This window comes from Lampris incognitus, chromosome 3 (assembly GCF_029633865.1).
Source record: "Lampris incognitus isolate fLamInc1 chromosome 3, fLamInc1.hap2, whole genome shotgun sequence".
In the NCBI taxonomy this organism is placed as follows: Eukaryota; Metazoa; Chordata; class Actinopteri; order Lampriformes; family Lampridae; genus Lampris; species Lampris incognitus.
The window spans coordinates 76,804,031-76,822,716 of record NC_079213.1 but is presented as its reverse complement, the minus strand read 5'-3'; the positions used below and the strand labels follow the sequence as shown (position 1 = coordinate 76,822,716).

The 18,686-nt window shown below is 42.1% G+C and overlaps 1 long non-coding RNA gene across 2 annotated transcripts; it reads left to right on the top strand.

Annotated features, from left to right (window-relative positions):
- Window positions 1-7,701: 7,701 nt before the first annotated feature.
- Window positions 7,702-18,490, top strand: LOC130109536 (uncharacterized). Of its 2 annotated transcripts, none has more exons than XR_008810010.1 (3): window positions 7,702-8,010; window positions 8,117-8,204; window positions 18,380-18,490. It is a non-coding gene; the product is annotated as an uncharacterized LOC130109536 (long non-coding RNA). The 2 variants fall into 2 exon arrangements; XR_008810009.1 differs by lacking the exon at window positions 18,380-18,490 and adding an exon at window positions 9,421-10,031.
- Window positions 18,491-18,686: the final 196 nt, after the last annotated feature.

Sequence of the window (18,686 nt, the reverse complement as noted above, 5' to 3'; positions counted from 1 at the left end):
GCCAGCCGATCGGGGGCCCTCTCCAGTGTCTTTATTAATCACCTGTTCAAAGGCCTAAGCCCTGCTCCCTCTCGTCTGTCAGGCCACGCTCACACAGCGACATGACTCCTCCACAATAGACAGCCCCAACCTCTCATCTCCTGACGCTTTTGGAAGCGAAACGCTCGGAAGTCAATTCCTCCGGGGCAGAGGGAAACAGAAAAAGTTTTTGGGTTGGATCAAAAAGAAAACCAGATTGATGGAGAGACAGTTTAGACTGAACTCCTACCATTGTTATCAACTGTGTTACACGGCAACATTGAATAAACCCAGAAAAAGCTGCCCAAAGCGCAATTTAGTGCCTGGCAAAAAATATGATAATTAATTAGCAATTTGAAACTGGTCTTTTCATAGTTTGATGATGATGATGATGATTTATTTCAAACATGTAAATAAACAGGATATAACATACAGATAAACCATTGCCAATAATCTACAGTGATCAATAAATCCACTCATCAAACTCAGCGAACAAATCTCTGCATGCATCAGATTAATTTGTTCTGTGTTTGAAAAGGATGAGGAGTAGGAGAAAGTATACACTTATTTTTCCTGCCCCTTCTCGCCTACTCAAGTTAATTCTGCTACCACACATTTCAAACCCAAATCCCACTGTACTGTATAGTTCAAATTCAATGCAAGTTGTGGTGCACAATACAAACTCGATTACCGTGAACAAAAAGAGAAAGGAAAAAACCCACCAAAAACACATGAAAGGAAAAAAAGAAGAAAAACACATCCTAATGTCATGTATGTACCAATAATAAACAGATCTCAATGCTACGTTCAACCCAAATATCCACTTGGTGTCATAGAAAGAAAAATGAGAAAAAAAGTAATAAATGTTTAGAGATAAATAAAACTTAGTTAACACAACTCTCCGTCATCCCTATGTCTCTTGATAATCACTCCTTTGTACTTCTTCTTGAACTGCCTAATGGTGGAGGGTTTTAAGTAGGGACCACACAATAAATGGTCTTACGGTAGCTGACAGACACTGGGGCTGGGCGATACTGACAAAATCAACTATCTCAGTATTTTTGACTGAATACCTGGGTGTCAATAATGTGACAAAGTTTTGGGGATAACTACTAGTGATTTTAAAAGATATTTACAAAAAAATAAAAATGGTCTTTTGTGATGTGGATATGATAAACAAGCAGAGAACAGGGATTCATTATGTATTTCGCTCAGCTAAAACAGTCTAATAAGTTAAAAAAATATTACTCTACTATAACACAGCCTTTAAGGCCAGGGAACACAAGTTATATCACAAAAAGAGGATATCCCAGATGATATCTAGTCTCATATCATGATATCGATGTGATATCAACATGTTGCCCAACTCTTCCAGTGGGCCTTCAGTGTGAGCTGTGCAGGCTTTTTGTAAAAATAAACACTTCTCTAGCACACCTGAATACCACGCCTTTACACTTTTACATCACAACAAGTATTTCGGAAACTGACTGTTGTAATCAGTAGCAAGGTCTACTGCCTTCAGACCAACCTAAACAAGCTTATATGAGGCTGTGTCAGGATCTGAAGAAATATTACGAAAGGCTGATTGGCATCATGATAGATCACAGATCAATGTGCACAGAAAATGTTCCTCTTCAGTCAAAGCAGACAGCCTGATATGACTATCAATACAGTTCAACAGCCATTGACAGTTTAGTCAAAAGCAACAGTAAAGACGCAAGTATGACGTTACAATGATGAGCGGTAAGAGGCTTTTCACACTGTATAAAGAGCAGTATTTCTGCCAAGATTGCAAAACAACACAGCGCACTTGTGGTCACTACACGAATCGGAAATTCAAGGCTTACGGAGCTAGAAACACAGCAGAAACCAGGTAGGCATATTTATGTCAAGTTATCCCATCTGAGGAAAATCTGTCACTCTTAATCAGGAAATCCCAATGATAATAGTGGTAAGAGTTGACAATAGTACTCTAATGTAGTCATTTAAGCCAGAAAGCCAATGTGGGATGGTATCTCTCCAGGATTTTCCAGGTACACTGATTATCAGTATTTTAGAATAGCAGTAGTTTTGATCCATTACTTTTTTTTTTTAATGGCAGTTGTTCAACACATTGAGATTACATCAAGGCCATCATAGCATGTCGGCTGACCAAAAAATTGCACATAATAACACGATTTGGGCTCAGAGAACTAAAACATAAGCTTGCAAAACAAAAAACGAAAGAAAAAAAACCCCAAAAACAATCTTCAGTCAGAAAACTCCTGCAGTGGCTGATTGATATGCATTATCCAGTGTAATTAATATAATCAGGCTTTTTATTCTTCATATCATCATCATCATCTGACCTGCTGTAATCATGTCAAGAGTCTACAAATTCTGGAAAATTGTATTATTTCAGACATTATTGATGGGTTAGCTTATAATACCTTGTGTTTAAGTGATTTCCTATTTGTGAGTCCCGGTGTTTAATCAGGTAGTTTTCCTTGCCAGAGTGTTTCTGACTCTACAAATAATACATGCATGGTACTTGAGATTTCCCAAGATATTCAACAAAACGCTTCATAAGCGAGGTAAGTGATTCAATGAGTTTTTCTCTTAGCGAGTGCGGAGTAGGTTGCTGAGTTAATTGTTTCAGGTCCCAAATAGCCAGCATAATTTCGAGACGTCAGGTATCGCATGTTTGGATAAGAAATACACATTGGAGTGGCTGGATTGGTAATACATCCTGCAGGCCGGCTCAAATGCTGCAGATGCTATAATCCTCTCACCTGTAGAGTATATTCGCGGGATAAAATACACTGCTCGGCCTAATTGAACTACATCCGATCTAAAGGCATACAGGACAAAGCATACAACACTGTTAGGCCAATCGGACCCTATGGCTTTTCCCACTGAAACGGCCAAGGACCAACAGTAGGCTGGGCAAGAAGAGTGTCATGTATCTGTCTGCCACTTCAGCCCTCTCTACACATGCATTGTTGCCATAAGTATGCCACACTTATAAATATCAGGACCGACTGGCAGCTGAGGATCCAGGCAGAGAAAGCTGTTCTCAGGTCATCCTGGACCTCCAGACAGTCTCAGTCTTTAATAAGAATCCAGCACGAACAACAAGCGTGATGACACCTGTCAAATTCAACTTATCACACAAGAGCCTGTTTCACTTTCCCTCTGTTCAAAACTGGAGCGATACAGCGCAATTGTGAGTAAATGCAAAAGATAACGTTCGCTCAGCCCAGATTTACCACACGTGTGCCATGTGTTAAATTCATGCCACATGCCACAGTAATCTTTTGAGATTTTAACAAACACGGAATAAAAAAAAAAAGCCCAACTGGTCCCCGTCACTGATTGTAATGTAATTTGAAACTACGAAGATTTATCAAGCCTTGCAGTAAACTGTATACTCACCGATGTAAGGCAAACTCGGGGCAATACTGCACAGCTGTGAAAGGTGAATTCATGTTGTCAGGCCAAACGAGTTGAACTCTTCAAAACGACTGTATCAGCAGTTCACATAGGCACATGTGTCAATGACTATGAATATACTACATGAACAAAAATAACTGATGGAGAAAAAAAAGTTGTATAAATATAATAAATAAACAAACAGGTCTGGATTAAAGTGCTGGAGGCTGAAGTGCAGAGAGTGGAGAAGGTTTGAGGGATGTTTTGAATTTAGGTATTTTTTCTTAGGCTACCCTACAAATAGGAGGGGCTTGTGCCAGCTTTCTGACCAATCCCCAGCTACAGTTGTGCAAGATATCACTCACCCCGTGTTGCCAGGATATAGATATCAAGCAACACCCATTACCCATTGAATCCCCCATCCCCAACAAACACACAGACAACTAGCCCCTGTCCCGAGACGTTCAATGCTACGCCATTTGTTCCTATACCCTGTTCTGATATTCCCACCCTGATTCCCGTGTGGTTTTCCAGGTTGTGGGCATGTAAGTTGCATCACACTGCCCACGATGACCCCAGATTCTTCAGCACGGTTGAATGTTGTCACAAATAAATTCTGCATGCCTGCAATGGTTGATCCCCTGCAGATTCAGTGAAAGCCCAAAGACTCAATCGGTTAGTACTTGGAAATTTCCCATCAACGCCTCACTGACTACAGAAAAACACCTTAATCGATCAGAGGAAATGAAACCAGAGGTTCAAGAAGTCAGACACGCCATGTCAAGATGGTGGAGAATGACTGTAAAACCAGCCCTATAGCAGCCAGTGGCTTTGTTTTGCCGTTTGGTGTCCTCTGTTACGTTTGAACCCAGATAAAGAGAGCACAGACAAAGAAGGTGCAGACCAGAGACGCTTTCACGGTAGTCTACGTTAACAAGTCTTATTTAAGCACACACGGAAACCGCGCCACATCCGTCCACATACCTCCATTCAATATCTGACTCTCCCTCTCACCCAAATAGTATGACACTGTAAACTTAGAGGTGTTCTGTGGTTTTCAGAAATGAACGGCAGATGAATCAGCATGCTAAAATAAAAGGCAGGGTCACAGAGGGGGGAACGATAATAAATAGATGTGGTGTATCCAGGGAACACGAGCCTCTAAGCTGGACTCTTGTACTTCTAATAAAGACATGCAGCCTCTCTCACCTTCGACTACCCACAATGCATTGTTGAGAGATTACAGTGATGATGTCAGCAGGGTGTCAACCAACCTGGTGAGCTAAGGCTGCAGTCAGGCAAACACACAATCCCACTGGTTTATTAAAAAAAAAAAAACGAGTTAAAATACAGTTCAGCATGCCCTTGAGCAAGGCGCTAGACCTGTTACTGATACAGGGGAGATGCGCAGTCACAATTTGCCCAAGACTGAACGGAGAGGCATGTCCAGGTGTACCAATCTATTAGTAACGACTCCATCCGGCCGTGAGAGCGGGTTCTCAGTCATCTTGCTTTTATAAATATAGCAACGTAGTTAAGAGAAAAATCTTTTCAACTCCATGTTCTCACCATCCCTGACTGCCCACATGTACAATATGCCACTAATAAAATATATGGGTGATTATTTTGTTATGAGATTAACAACAAATCCTCTCTAATAAACCTTAAACACACACCACCATGTCCACCCCGTAACATAGCAAGGACAAACTGACCTCTAGATGTGATTAAATCTGATATTTACAATGACATGTGAGACCCTTACATCATTAATTGCCCTAAAGCTGAGGCATTGAGAACCGGTCACCAAAACCCCATTACTTCATTTGAGATGTATGCATGTGTTTATGGGTTGGCGGCTACGTCATTTACATCTCATCTCTGTTGCTGTCATCAGTGGGACTGCACATATCGCTAATGTGGTCATTATTCTCACAAGGCTCCGATTAAAGAACACAGCGCCTCTGCCACAGTGCTAAGCTCGCTTTAATCTGTAATTGTATCGACAGTTGACCCATACATGGCAAAATGGGGGGTCATGAGTACAGCCTGTGTAACTTTAAACCCCAACATCTCCTTAATTTGTCTTTGTGCATTCATTTTCCTGTGTGCATAATGGGGACTCATTCACACAGCTTGTCTTGAGTTTACTTATGGGATGCCACGGAGCAGTTGGTGGAGCAGCTGATGAAGTGGGCCCTGACATTGCCTGTGTTATAGAGAGATGTATTATCAGTGTCAGTCACATACACCACACACCAGCCAATCACTCTCAGACCTGATGGGCTGCGTGGGCATAGCTCTGTGTGTGTGTGTGTGTGTGTGTGTGTGTGTGTGTGTGTGTGTGTGTGTGTGTGTGTGTGTGTGTGTGTGTGTGTGTGTGTATTCCAGCTGGTGACTAATGTGGGGGAAATCCAGATGAGTCAAAACTACCAGTGTCCGGTGCAGTGTCTTCGAGGTGATAATTCATGGCCTATGCGCTAAACTGCCTGGCAACTTGGTATTGTTCATGACATCCTTGTAGTGATACCTCTTTTTTTTTAAACAGACAATAACATTATTTGAATTTTGGGGGATTATCAGTGATCCGATGAATGAAAAATTTGTTCAGATGCACTGGTAAAATTTAGAATTTAACTATCATATATGTTAATTTTTGATGTCTTATGTGATTAACAAAAGCCATAAAAATTCAAATAAAATTTTGTGAAATAAACCAGCTGCTGTTTTAAAAAAAATGTCCATTTAAAGTAAATTATTTTAGCTCTTGACACATAAAATATTTCTCAAATCATGCCTCCATAGACGCTTTAGAGGTTGATGGCAGTAAGCCAGGTTGGGCTCTCCAATATGACCAGCATAACCTGTCTTTCTTTACACTGTATTCTTATTATAAGTGGGATATGCCGCCTCTGAGACAATTATGGATTCTTTCCCACGCTGTGATTCAACCCTTTTTTCGTGCCTTTTACCACACTGACTTTTACACCTCAGATTGGTTGTGTCACCATGGGAAAATCTATGTTGCCAAAAAAAAAAAAGAAAAAAAAGGCAATGGGCCAGTAAGTGAATTAAACCATCCAGTATGACGAGCTCTTGGTGGTGGTTGATGGTTCTGTAGTGGGAACCTGATTTATTTATTACACTTCTCTTCTCATCGAATTATGAAGGCGGGGCCCAGTTTACTTTGTCGAGTTTATAAGCACTGAAAATTTCATATTGTTACCTTTAAATTTGGCCAAACAAATAAAAATAAAAACAAATAAATAAAATAAAATAAAAACCATAGATGCTAAACCCGTAAAAACGTTGTTTATCTTCGTTCATCGACATCGCTGTTCACGCATAACTTTATGTAGGCCTGCTGTGTATATATACAGATATAGATAGCCAGCAGGACCTGAGGGATTGTAGACTAAACAAAAACACATTAAAACTGTGTGGATTAAAAACCTGCTCTGGTTTAAACGAGTGCAACTGGATTTCTGTGTTTTTCTTCCCAAGGGCACAGAATCCCATCACGGACCCATGCTGAGAGCTTTTGGTAAACACAATCAAAGCTTTCCAGCAACCTGTTCCAGATCTGAGGAGCAGACATCCAGTGGACCGCAAACCATCAATCACAGCTAATCCACGCTGAACTTGTCTTTGCTGTCTTTTGATGTCAGTCAACACTGCTCTTGGCAATCGGTGTCAGCAAAACGTATATGGTTTCAAATTGACAAATGAAGCGACTAACTACAACGGTTGGGGAGAGTATCTTTGTTGCTGAGGTTGACCTTTAGATGTTGCATTATTATTCAAATATGCTTGACAGAAATGATAAAATATCCAACGCTGCTGAATACATTTGTACAGAGCCCTTTCTGGCGTCTCTAGCAAAACGCTTGTAAATTTGCATGTCCAAGGTGGTACTTGAATGAGAAATTGAAAAGGAAACACGGTGACCTAAAAGCAAAGCGTCCTGTTAACTTGAAAAGGCTCCCCGTCGATAAGCACGTATAAGCTCCAACTCCTCAGTAATCATACATAGCCTGATTATTTGTCAAGATGTTAATTGCAGCCCAGAGCTGCGCTACAACCTTGTCGACAAATGAGTAGGGCAAGAAAGAAAAGAAAAAAGGGAGGGGGGTAGAAAATGTGACGTAAATACGTGCGTGGGTGGGTAGCTTGTAATACTGAGATCCTGTGAGAAAAGTGTAACGCATGTTTAACCATTCATGAGAAAGCTGAGAGTGCTTTTGTGTCGCTGCGCTGAAGTCACGAGGAGACTCGATGCGACCTGCCGGATGGGTGATGCGTGCCGCCACATAGGCCCAGTACTCTTCAATACAGAAGGAGCGAAACGCCTGCAGAAGGAGGGCAGGACGTGACCCAGAAGGCAGCGAGTCCAACTTAGGCTAACAGTGGTCTTTAGCGTGCGCAACAAGTCTTGAAAAATTGTTGATGTAACTGCGCGCGGACCCCATCGCCTCGAGTCTCGCTCGCCACGTGCTGAGCCAACATGACGTCCCGTCCCATTGTCCATATTGATGAGGGAGTCCTGCCAAAAACCGACCTGTGGAGATGGATATCTCAGCTGTACGAGTTCTTTATTTTCAATCGTTCGCATGAATCATTCGTTTATACCAGAATCTATCTTCCAAAATGTGTTTTTACCACACCTTTCCTTTTCCTTTAAATGAAGAAATTGTCGCCCGGGAAGGAGCGAGGGTGATGATAAGCTGCACTGAGAGAGCAGGTGCTCCAGGGGTCTGCTTCAGCACTTCGGTAAGGTAATACAATCTTTCATATTCTAACTTTCAGAAATATAGTTCATGATGTAAAAGTTGTGGACTGGTGTTTAGCAACCACAGCCCCGGTATCCAGGCAACAGAGTGACAAGTGTGATTGGTCTGCCCCTCAACCTATTAAAAAGCATGTATGTGTAGCACATAATGATGCCTAGAGGCAGCTCAAAGACACATTATCCTCCATCCATGAGCTAACACCCGTCCACATGTAATCTAAGTGAGGGGTTGAAGTGTCTTTTGTCACTGGATATGATTTAAAAATAAAACATGCTGTTGATATACTGGGATGCTCGAATGAAAGCAGATATTTCAGAGGAATGTCTTGGGGTCTCAGATGAATAAACAGATATACATGAGACCATGATACGTGGCAGCAATCAGAACAATTACACATTAAGCGTGATGACTTAATAAAGGTCATCGTGCTGTACGTGTTGCCAGATGATCGGGGGGGGGGGGGGGGACAATGACAATGAAGTGATTGTGAAAAACGGAGATGTCAATCAGCAAAACAAGGTAAATGTTCAAAGGGAGTCAATTTCCAATTCAGGTATTCAGTTGTCAGTAGTTTATACAGTAGAGGTAAGTCATTAAACAGAAACAGTATTACATAATGCGTGTGTTCACGTATACTTAAAACCCCCATCTGCTAAAATGAGCTCAAGGGGGAACACATGGTATAGGATTAAGATTTGGAGAAAGCATGCTTTTGTTGGTGCTGATTTCACTGTGAATTCCTTACATGAGTCACACTCATAAAAAAATAGTTTTTTTACAAGCATCACGGAGTAAAAAGAAAAACCCCAACATTTTTTAAAAATCTGATTGGTAGGCTTTGAAAAATTTACTTTGCGATGACCGCACATGAAAGTTGATCCAGAAGGGTACGAGCCGGCGGTCCAGGGTTGTCGGCGGTGTCAGGTAAACCAGGTTCCAGGAGAATAACGTCACATGCCCATCACTCTGCTCAGCTGCTGGCCAGAGGGCTGTGAACGTACGTATGAATCTGTTTAGGTGTCGCTGGTTAGGTGTGTGAGCTTGTGTGAAACAGATGTGGCTGCATGGCAAAGGGCAGTTCAGCCCTTCTCTTTTTACACCGCGGTACAGCAACCCACAATGATCCATCTGTCTGGTGCCATCTCCGTGGCCTACATGTTTGGAGAGCCTTTACACAACTTATAGTACTTTCATTGCACAGGTGCTGATCAAGAAGGATGGGCCCGCCACTCTGAAACTTCCATATGGGGAGTATATTAATTGTGAGGGGCCACGTCAACCTCTGACTTCACATCACATCACATCAGATCACTGTAATGAAGTCTGAGTCACATGGCAAACTGTTAGACACATGGCTCAACAGACACACAAAGTTCAGTCAGCTTTTGTTACAGCGTAGGCACACCCCCCTCACCTTGCTCTGTAGTCCAAATATCACTATGAAATGAAAGACTTTGCATGCAAACCTAAAACAAAAATAGATATATCGTGCATGTTACGTCTCTTATCAAGTTTGGATTGTTTTTGCCAGCATTCACATTTATAACCATTCATAACCGATTATCATGTGTTGTGATGCATTTCTGTGAACAATGTAGAGGATGAAGAGAGAATTCTTCATCATGCATTATGCAAACAAATCTGCTCAGAGGATTTTTAATGTTCCAAAAATGGTGGAAACAGTATTTGGCTTTCATTTTCATGTCTCACTTCAGGATGTCTTTATTCTCGGGAACCAACTGTAAGCCACACATGTTTAAGAGCCTTTGCCAATCACTGATCAAGTGTGATAACATGACAATATCAGCCTCATTCCTGACTTGCAAAAATAAATGGATGCAAGAGGAATCGCAGTTTCGGTTGAATTCAGCGTTGACTCATTCATGTGGAATGGACATCCAAAAAAAAACCCCTACAATATTCAACTAAAAACTCGATAACATTATAGTTAAATGAATGCATTCATATAATGTGCAGTGCACTGAAATTCATTTTCCGTTCATGTAGGTGGGTAGGCTGAGAGAGGGGCAGAGCAGAGGGGACACGGGTGAGAAAGTTCTGGTGGGATTTGATCCAAGGATACAGTGTGCATACTGCTGCTGGAGCAGACACACATAATGGACTATCTCCCAACACAACAAAACAAAAAATGCAAAATGAAACACTTGGATGGGTAGACTGATTAAGCAAGGGGACCTAATGGGCTTGGTCGTTAGCTTGTATCTCTAGTGCATTTGAAAACATTATAGCATGTTTTCAGTTGATTGGTCTGATCAGTACCTTTAAATTAACCAACACTTCGTGAAACAAATTTTGAAGCAGAACTTAAACAAACAAACAAGAAACCCCACTAGACTAATTAATATGTGAAAAAGGTCACACATCAATTCTAGTGATGAATACATAACCTGTGTGAATGGTGGAAAAAAAAACAATGCGTAGGGTGTTCCTTACTGGCATTGTTTGGAAAAGGCAAAGCCAAAATCAATGTTGAACAAGCAGGAAAATAACAGGTCTGGAAAAACAAAACTGTTCCTCAGAGTTCTCCAGGCTGGGTGAGAAGGTTGCAGGACAGGTTTGCAGAGCCCCGAGGGGCTGTGGATCCTCCCAGGCTCCTGTTCAGTGTCTCTCCTTCCTCAACTCCTAAAGGGACTCTCAAGGCACAGAAACTATTTCAACTACTTGCAGTCCTGACAGACACTCATATGCAAGTACGGCTAGTAAGTGATCCCAAAGGATCTCACAACCGTGCCACTCCAGCCGCGACTTAGGCTGAGAAAATACTGAGAAAATAATTAATGGTAGCATCGACAACAAATCACTTCACACTTAATGTAAGCTCATATAATGACATATTGATGGAAAACCTGTGTTTATATATATATATATATATATGTGTGTGTGTGTGTGTGTGTGTGTGTGTGTGTGTGTGCGTGTGTGTGTGTGTGTGTGTTCAGCACTTTTTTGGCTTTGCAAAATTTGTATGATACATTTGTCAGCCTGGCTTTGAAACAAAAACACTTGGCATTGTAAAAGAACAAAAAGAAAAAAAAAGGTGAAAGAGTGGAAAACGTGATGAATGTGTCTGTAGTCAGCATTTCCATGTAATCCACAGACACCAAGAGCTCCTTTCTAGTCCCACCCCACCCTCCTAGCTCTAAAGACACCCAGCCAACATATTGCGCACGCACACACACACACACACACACACACACACACACACACACACACACTCACACACACGCACACAAGCTAGTTGCTCCAGCACCCTCAGGTGGACTGCACTGACAGCAGATGATAAGGGGAGGGGGGGAAAAACCCACTTTGAGTAAAACAAGCAAATATGAAAACTGAATGAAGGGGAGGATATTCGGTTCTAGTATTGCCGTTTGATTTATGCATCCAAAATGTTTGCCCGTGTTTAAGTTGGACAAGAGACGTATCTTGTTTAGCCCAGTATCTCCAGGTGTTTCAGCAAAGAGCAGAAGAATTGGTAGCATCATGAGAAGGCGATGAAAAACTTACAGGTGTAAATTGACCCTGTACCTTGCCTCCAAGTACACACACACGCACACGCACACGCACACACGCACACTCATGGATCACACCTCCTCAGTGTCACTATTAGTCACACAGAGTCACACAAGGAAAAATAACTCATCTATCACCATGTGAGGCATTTCAAAACAGTGCACTATCACACTTATCAAAACAGTCTTAAAAGGGTTCGAAGAGATTTCAGCAACGCCAAAAGAAGCACTGAACTGTAACTTAAGTCATATAGGGCTTGTCTTAAATCACACGGAAATGACTCCCAATTGTATCTCTGGAGGCTGCATGTGTCCAAAGCCGCACTCTGTGCCAGGGTCTGAACAGTGTGGCACAACAGGAAATGCCAAAGCCATGTCTGTGGCACCTCCAGCCTCATGTCAAGCTCCACAGTGCTGGAATGTAAACTCAGTCCCTGCACAGCCAGTGCACCTATCAGCACCCTCCGGTCAGCCTCTTGCCTCCCTGCTGTCCAACAGCCAGGCATCTACACGGCCACCAGCGGGCATGCAGATGTCCCAGAGGAAAGGAAAACATTGAGGAGCTTTTACTTTATAAAAGCAAAGATTAATGTGATTTCATAATGTTTGTATTGGAAGTATTGACAAAGAGCCAGGGTTTCCGTTGTAGTCATGCCTTATGCTAGCTTTCTGTCACGGCATCTCCAGATGTGCATCTCCTTGATTAAAACACAAGGTAGCATCTCAATGATACGCGGCTGAAAACCTCTCGAAATCATGCTTCTGAACGCACCAGCCGTGCGGGTCCCGATGACCGAGTCCTAGTTTTATCCGCATATGAGCTCCATGTTGAGAAAACATTGAATGTGCATGTAAAGTATGTCAAAGGGGCGTCGAACTCCCGTCCAGTGAAGGTTGGCAACGACGGACATCTGGTGCAATCGAAGCCCACAGCTGTTGCCAGCCTGACATCTTCTTGCTCTCAAATTTATCTCCTGCGACCAGGACATCTGCTTATGACATACCAGCCATATCAAGGACATACTTGCATGCTGCAAGGAGGTGGCTGGGACACGGTGGCCGATACAGAAGCCCTTCGGGGTGTTCGGCGGGGGGGACGGTGTGGTCAGATGGGTGGGAGAACCAGGGCACTCACTTAGCGTCAAGCCATCACATTCTTCCCCCCACTCCCGGAGGTCATGCTGGGGGACAGTAAAAAGAGGGCTCTCTTTAACTCTGACTCAGACTGACAACTTAACCTCTCTCATAAACTCCACTTGCGGAGGAACCAGGCCCTCGGGGCAGAGGTGGCCCCTGCTCGGGCCAGTGTGATTAAAATTCTTACAGAATAATACTAATGTTTTGACTTATGGGTCATAAGTCATTCTTGCCTTGATAGACTTTGGTTTGGCTTGATTTTCTATTTTGGGTTTGGTTTTTTTTTTTGTATTCATGATACTTTGTGAACACTGCCAGAACACTCCACTGGGTTTTATAAAGTATCCACCACTCCCCAAAGCCAACAAAAACAGCCATATCGGATGGAAATTCACCACTGACAAACCTTTTTTCTTTTCTTTTTTTTCCACGAAAAGTCATCCAAACTACACCTACAGATAGAAAAATACATCGTTATAAACGTAAGGTCTAGCAGCCAGGCTGTGAGAAGATTAATACTAGATAAATATATGACCACCAACGTCATTGCAAAAACAAACAAAACATTGTGAAATAAAAAATATAAAAAACTAAAAAAAAAACAAACAAACCGACCCTGGGTGAACAAGCGGAACAAGAAGGGGTCATGATAGAACGGCGTCTTCTACGCTCGTTTACGTTGGAAAATGTGTTCGTCTGAGGAGGTGTGGCGTTATCGCCCCCTATTGACCAAAGGCCGAATGTTACCTACCTTCACAAACAGGTTCACTTTGACTCAATACGTAATGGTATCTATCACACCTAGGGCAAGAAAGGAAAACAGCAACCCCAAAATGCTCCATGGCATTGCATTAAGATGTTGCACGGATACAGTTAGCAACTCCTAGAAATCATGAAATGAATATGTACACTGTGACGACTATCGTTGAGAGATGATTGGTGTGGTGTACCGTATACCATCCTCAGTCCTGACTATGGGTATCACATTTTAGAGCATCCCAGTGTCCATTTATCCAATATAATATTATTCTATTAGTCGAGCGTGGTGTTAAGAGTGTGTCTGTTTGTGTCGGCAACCATGTCCCTGTGTGTGTGTGTGTGTGTGTGTGTGTGTGTGTGTGTGTGTGTGTGTGTGTGTGTGTGTGTGCGTGTGTGTGTGTTTGGGCCTATGTATGAGCATATCTTTAATATGAGTCCAAGCGTTTGTGTGTGGTGGGGTATGCATTAATACCAGTCTGGGACTCAGTGCAGGTCTCTGTGTTGGCTTTGCTCATTCTATCTCCACTCAGGCCTTTCCAGCGGCCTGTCAACAGTGTTTAGTGCTACGACTGCTGAGCGACTGCCCAGTCCTCTAATGGGGGCAATCTAAAACAAGGGGCAAGATGATTGACATAACAACACAGATTCATGCCGATATGCACGGGGCAAATATCCCATTCCATAGAGGGCGGTCGTCACAGACCAAATGAATGGTGTTTCAGAAATGTAGAAGGCAATACACTATCCCCCCATCATGCCTGGATGACTTGTCAACCATCGGTTGCACAACCGGCAGTTACGATGTGTTTAGTCACTTTTTGCTTTGAATTACCAGCACAGTAAAATGTACACTAACTGTTATGTCTTAATCCAGGCCACGTCAGTTTCCTATGTTGAACAGACCCGCACAGCTGCACTCCAATTAAGACTTAATTTATAAAGCCATAAATCGTTGATTGTGCACGGACCTTGCGGAAGCATGCTCTTTTTTTTTTTGCGGACTGCAGTTGAACCTCATCATTCATTACATCAAAATGTTTACCACAAGAAATGTGTTTGGAGCTGCAAACTGAGTTATGAGCATGTCTGAGATGTTAAGGATCATCAGAAAGTTTTCTTAGCTATTTGGGATCCAGAGTGGATTGTGGGTTTATTGTTGTTGGGCCTCTCACCTGAATAGGTGAGTAAAAGGGACTGGATGGTTATAGGCCTCTGGGGGGCTCCTGTAATAATAAAATGAAGGTTATCTACCATGGGGCATGAAGAGGCTATGGTGCTAATTTTGATACAATTTGCAGCTCAGTCAATGGTTGTTATCGCTAACTTAGGCTACTGAGTAAACCACTGCATGCAAACTGTACTGAGTGGCATGCTGCTCAGGGCCACCACATCTGTGTTGATGGCAGTTCTGTCTTAACATAAAGAGTCAAGTCTCCCCATGCAAGTCCTGTCAAAAATACTGGGCATTTCTTTTAGGCGCGTGTGTGTGTATGCGCGTGTGTGTGTATGCGTGTGTGTGTGTGCACGCACGTGGTTGGGGGGGGGGTCAAAATCAAAAACATACCATGCAAAAAAAGTCCTAAAAAAGTCCTATGTACACTCATAAGCTACACTGTGTTGTGTCAGATCTACTTGTGTGCATAAATAAATAGCTGCACCACAATTGGTTGGTGTTTTACATGACACCCACTCAATGCATCGACACCTAAACAATTTATGCTACATAGAGAACATTTCATTGGGGAGTTATCACTCAGAGCTAAAAAGAAATTATTAAGAAAATATTATTATTATCATATTATCATAATTATCAATAATAATAATAATAATATCATTTTACATTTTGCACCATTACTGTACTTAAAGTCGGTTAGGTTGTTAAGTTACTTTTCCCCATAAGCCCCATCAAATATTTAATACATTTCAGTGTGACGGTAATAAGGCCGGTTTAAAATTGCATAATATTGTCAGACATGCATTTTCCACCACAGATTGAAACTTTTATGATCAAATAACTATACCTTTGACTTTGAAAGTCGACTTTGAAATTTCAACTGCAAAAGAAAAAAAAAGATACAGGTTGCAAATTCAGATAAACAGATCAAACATGTTTTGCATGTTCCTCATAGCTATTGTTGTCCTTAAACATAATCCTGGGTGTGTTCTGGGTTCTTACATTCTACATAGTTGGGAAGGTTAGTGGACTTGACAATGTTCCAAGTGTCCCATACCCCTTCAAGTTCAGCACAGGGCTCCAGACACAACAGTGACAGCTGTGGGAGGAACAGACAGGGGTTGGGGATAAATAAAAACACTATCTCTAACTCTGTTACATGAGAGAAATCCAGACATCAACCCAGTAGCCTGGCCGCATGTGTGTGTACACACGCACATATGTACACGCATGAACGCATGCATGCCAGTGCATAAACACACACGCACGCACAGCCACAATCACAACCCCACACTCGTCCGCACACATTCACTCCTTCACACCTACTGTGTGCACGGCTGCAAGGGAAAACAGATGGAAAAAGAAGGGAGGTGAGAAGAGGGAAAGTGTCAAAGAATATAATAAATGCTTCTGGACTTGGCCCGTTAGCAACCAGCATTCCACTGACAGGTGTAACATGTTTACCAAACAAACAAGCCACAGAGATGTCACAGAAATGAAAATGGTGACTTGGGGTTGTATGACCTGTGAGGAGAAGCTTGGTATCCATGCTGGCATATCGATGAGGGCTTTGAAGGTATTCCAGAGAGATGAGAAGACTGCGTGCCACACCAGGATTGCAAGTGTCTCACAGAATTTGTCTTATGTTACTTGCCCCAAGCATCCCAGGCAGCTCTGGGTGTTAGCCGGGGCCACGCAGGGTCATGAGCATTAATGGGGAGTTTTTAAGCCTCTCATTTTCCCAATCAAATTCCACTTTAGGCCAATGGGACTCTCATCCGACTTTTTAACAAAGAAAAACAGCTGACAAGAAAAGAGAGAAACGGACGTGTTGACACGTTGACTTCTAATGCAGTTTGACCTCTAAGAAAAAACCCTCAGTGTAAAGCCCAAGATGTTTACAGTCACTTTCATGTTTGCAGAATAGCCTAAGAATGCACTGCACCAGAGAGCCTGTACATGATTGCAGCCAACGGCTGAGAGAATCTGTTATGAAATTTGTTCTCCCGGCCCGCCTAACCTTGACAAAAAGTTGCACTTTGGCGAGTGCTCCCTGTGCGCTAACGCACGTCTTTGGCAGGCGAGAGATGTGCAGCAACCTGCGGCGACCAGTTTGATGTTAGACTTGTGGAAAATAATTGGACTGAAGCACAACCCATATTCTCTAGCCCCAGGTACCAGCTTACCTTTCCAGAATGGAACGCGCTCGTTAGAAAGCCTTGAAGGTGATCTTTTGAGTCTACGTCTTGCTCTTTGCCAATTCATTGATACACGCCTGACGCAAAAATATTGTTCAGTTACTTTGATTTGTAACTCAAATAGACCACAGTCATTCAAAACTGGTCTCGTAAACTGTACACTATTAAGGCAAGCTCCTCGGTATTTCATAACCAGTCCTTTTCGGCTCAAACATGGTTCATAATGTCTACTTAAGTGCATTTGCAGAAATTGCGAGCATCGCTGGCTGCCCTCCATTACAATGCATTTAATTCTTATTACTGTAAGAACATTTCTCCTGTACTTTCACGTAACTCTGTGCTGGTTGCTTCGTGAAAACAGGAGTGTCTTCTTTGTTACTGTAATAGGAGAATTGTAAACAGGTATATGGTCCTAAATTATTGTGCCATTATCCTGCTAATAGCTCTGCAACAGTAACGTGCAGTTGTCCACCTGTCCGACCTGCATGTGATAGCAACAACAAACCAAGACAAAGTCTATGTACTTGCTATAAACTTGGCAAATAACAGGGTTTTGAATTATACTGAAATACTTTAAGGGTTTTACAAAAGCAACGTCTGAACACAGAGCGATGGAAAACACTCAAAGACCTCCCTTCAACACACACACTTGACTGCACAGTCACCCACTTTTCCTCATCTCTCCATCATGAGTAAATCCCACGTTAGCTGGAAGTCCAACATCCCAGTTGATGGAAACCCTTTATATCTGTCGTGAAATAAAGTGGAGGGGAAACATGCAAATAAAATGAGATTGGACTCTTGACAAAAATAATCTAAGTTCAAATTTGGTATGACATGCAAACTGCATTGAGTGAACAATAACGAATTGATTGATCTGTTTTATGACATGGAGGTATGTACATGCAACATCGCTGTGCTCCATCAAACCAATCCGTCTGTATATATCTGCTTTGTCCCGATCTTGCCGGTGGCTACTAAAGCAATATCAGGTCAATAATACAATGGTTTTGAGGGATGACTCAAACTCACATGAATATTCAATCAAAACCAAATAGAAAGAATAATCCACTTTTAAATGATACGAGTCGTTTTCCCCTCTTCAACCACTGACTGGTTTTAGTGTACCATATGCAAAGTATCCCCTCTTCTTATGGAAAACTAACATGGATGCAGAGACCTACTGTGGGCAGCACATTTAATTTGAACATATTTCTTTAAATAAGCTCTTCTGTTTTATAGTCTATTAAGCAACACAAATAAAACTACCATTGGAATTGTCTCGAGGGCCTAATAACTGTATTTTGCTCATGTTCATTTATCTGGCAGTCAGTCCTGTTTTTTGGTTTTTTTTTGGTACAGCTTTTACAACTTTAAGAGGAGCGATATGGATGAGGTGCCTTGCTCCAGGGCAGAGCAGTGCTTGATCCAGGATCAGAGATGAGGCCTCATCCTGGGAGGAAACACGTTAACCCCTTCCAACCCTAGGGTTATGATACATGATCCTAAAGGTGCTGAACTTAAACATATACTTTACCTATTGGGACAGCTGCATGTTGTTTTTTTTTGGTTTTTTTTTTGTTCCCTGTGACTCGTGCTACTTGACCTTATTTCCTGACAAGAATAACTAGAAAAGGAATTCGTCACTGAGTCGGTTTTGTTATTTTGT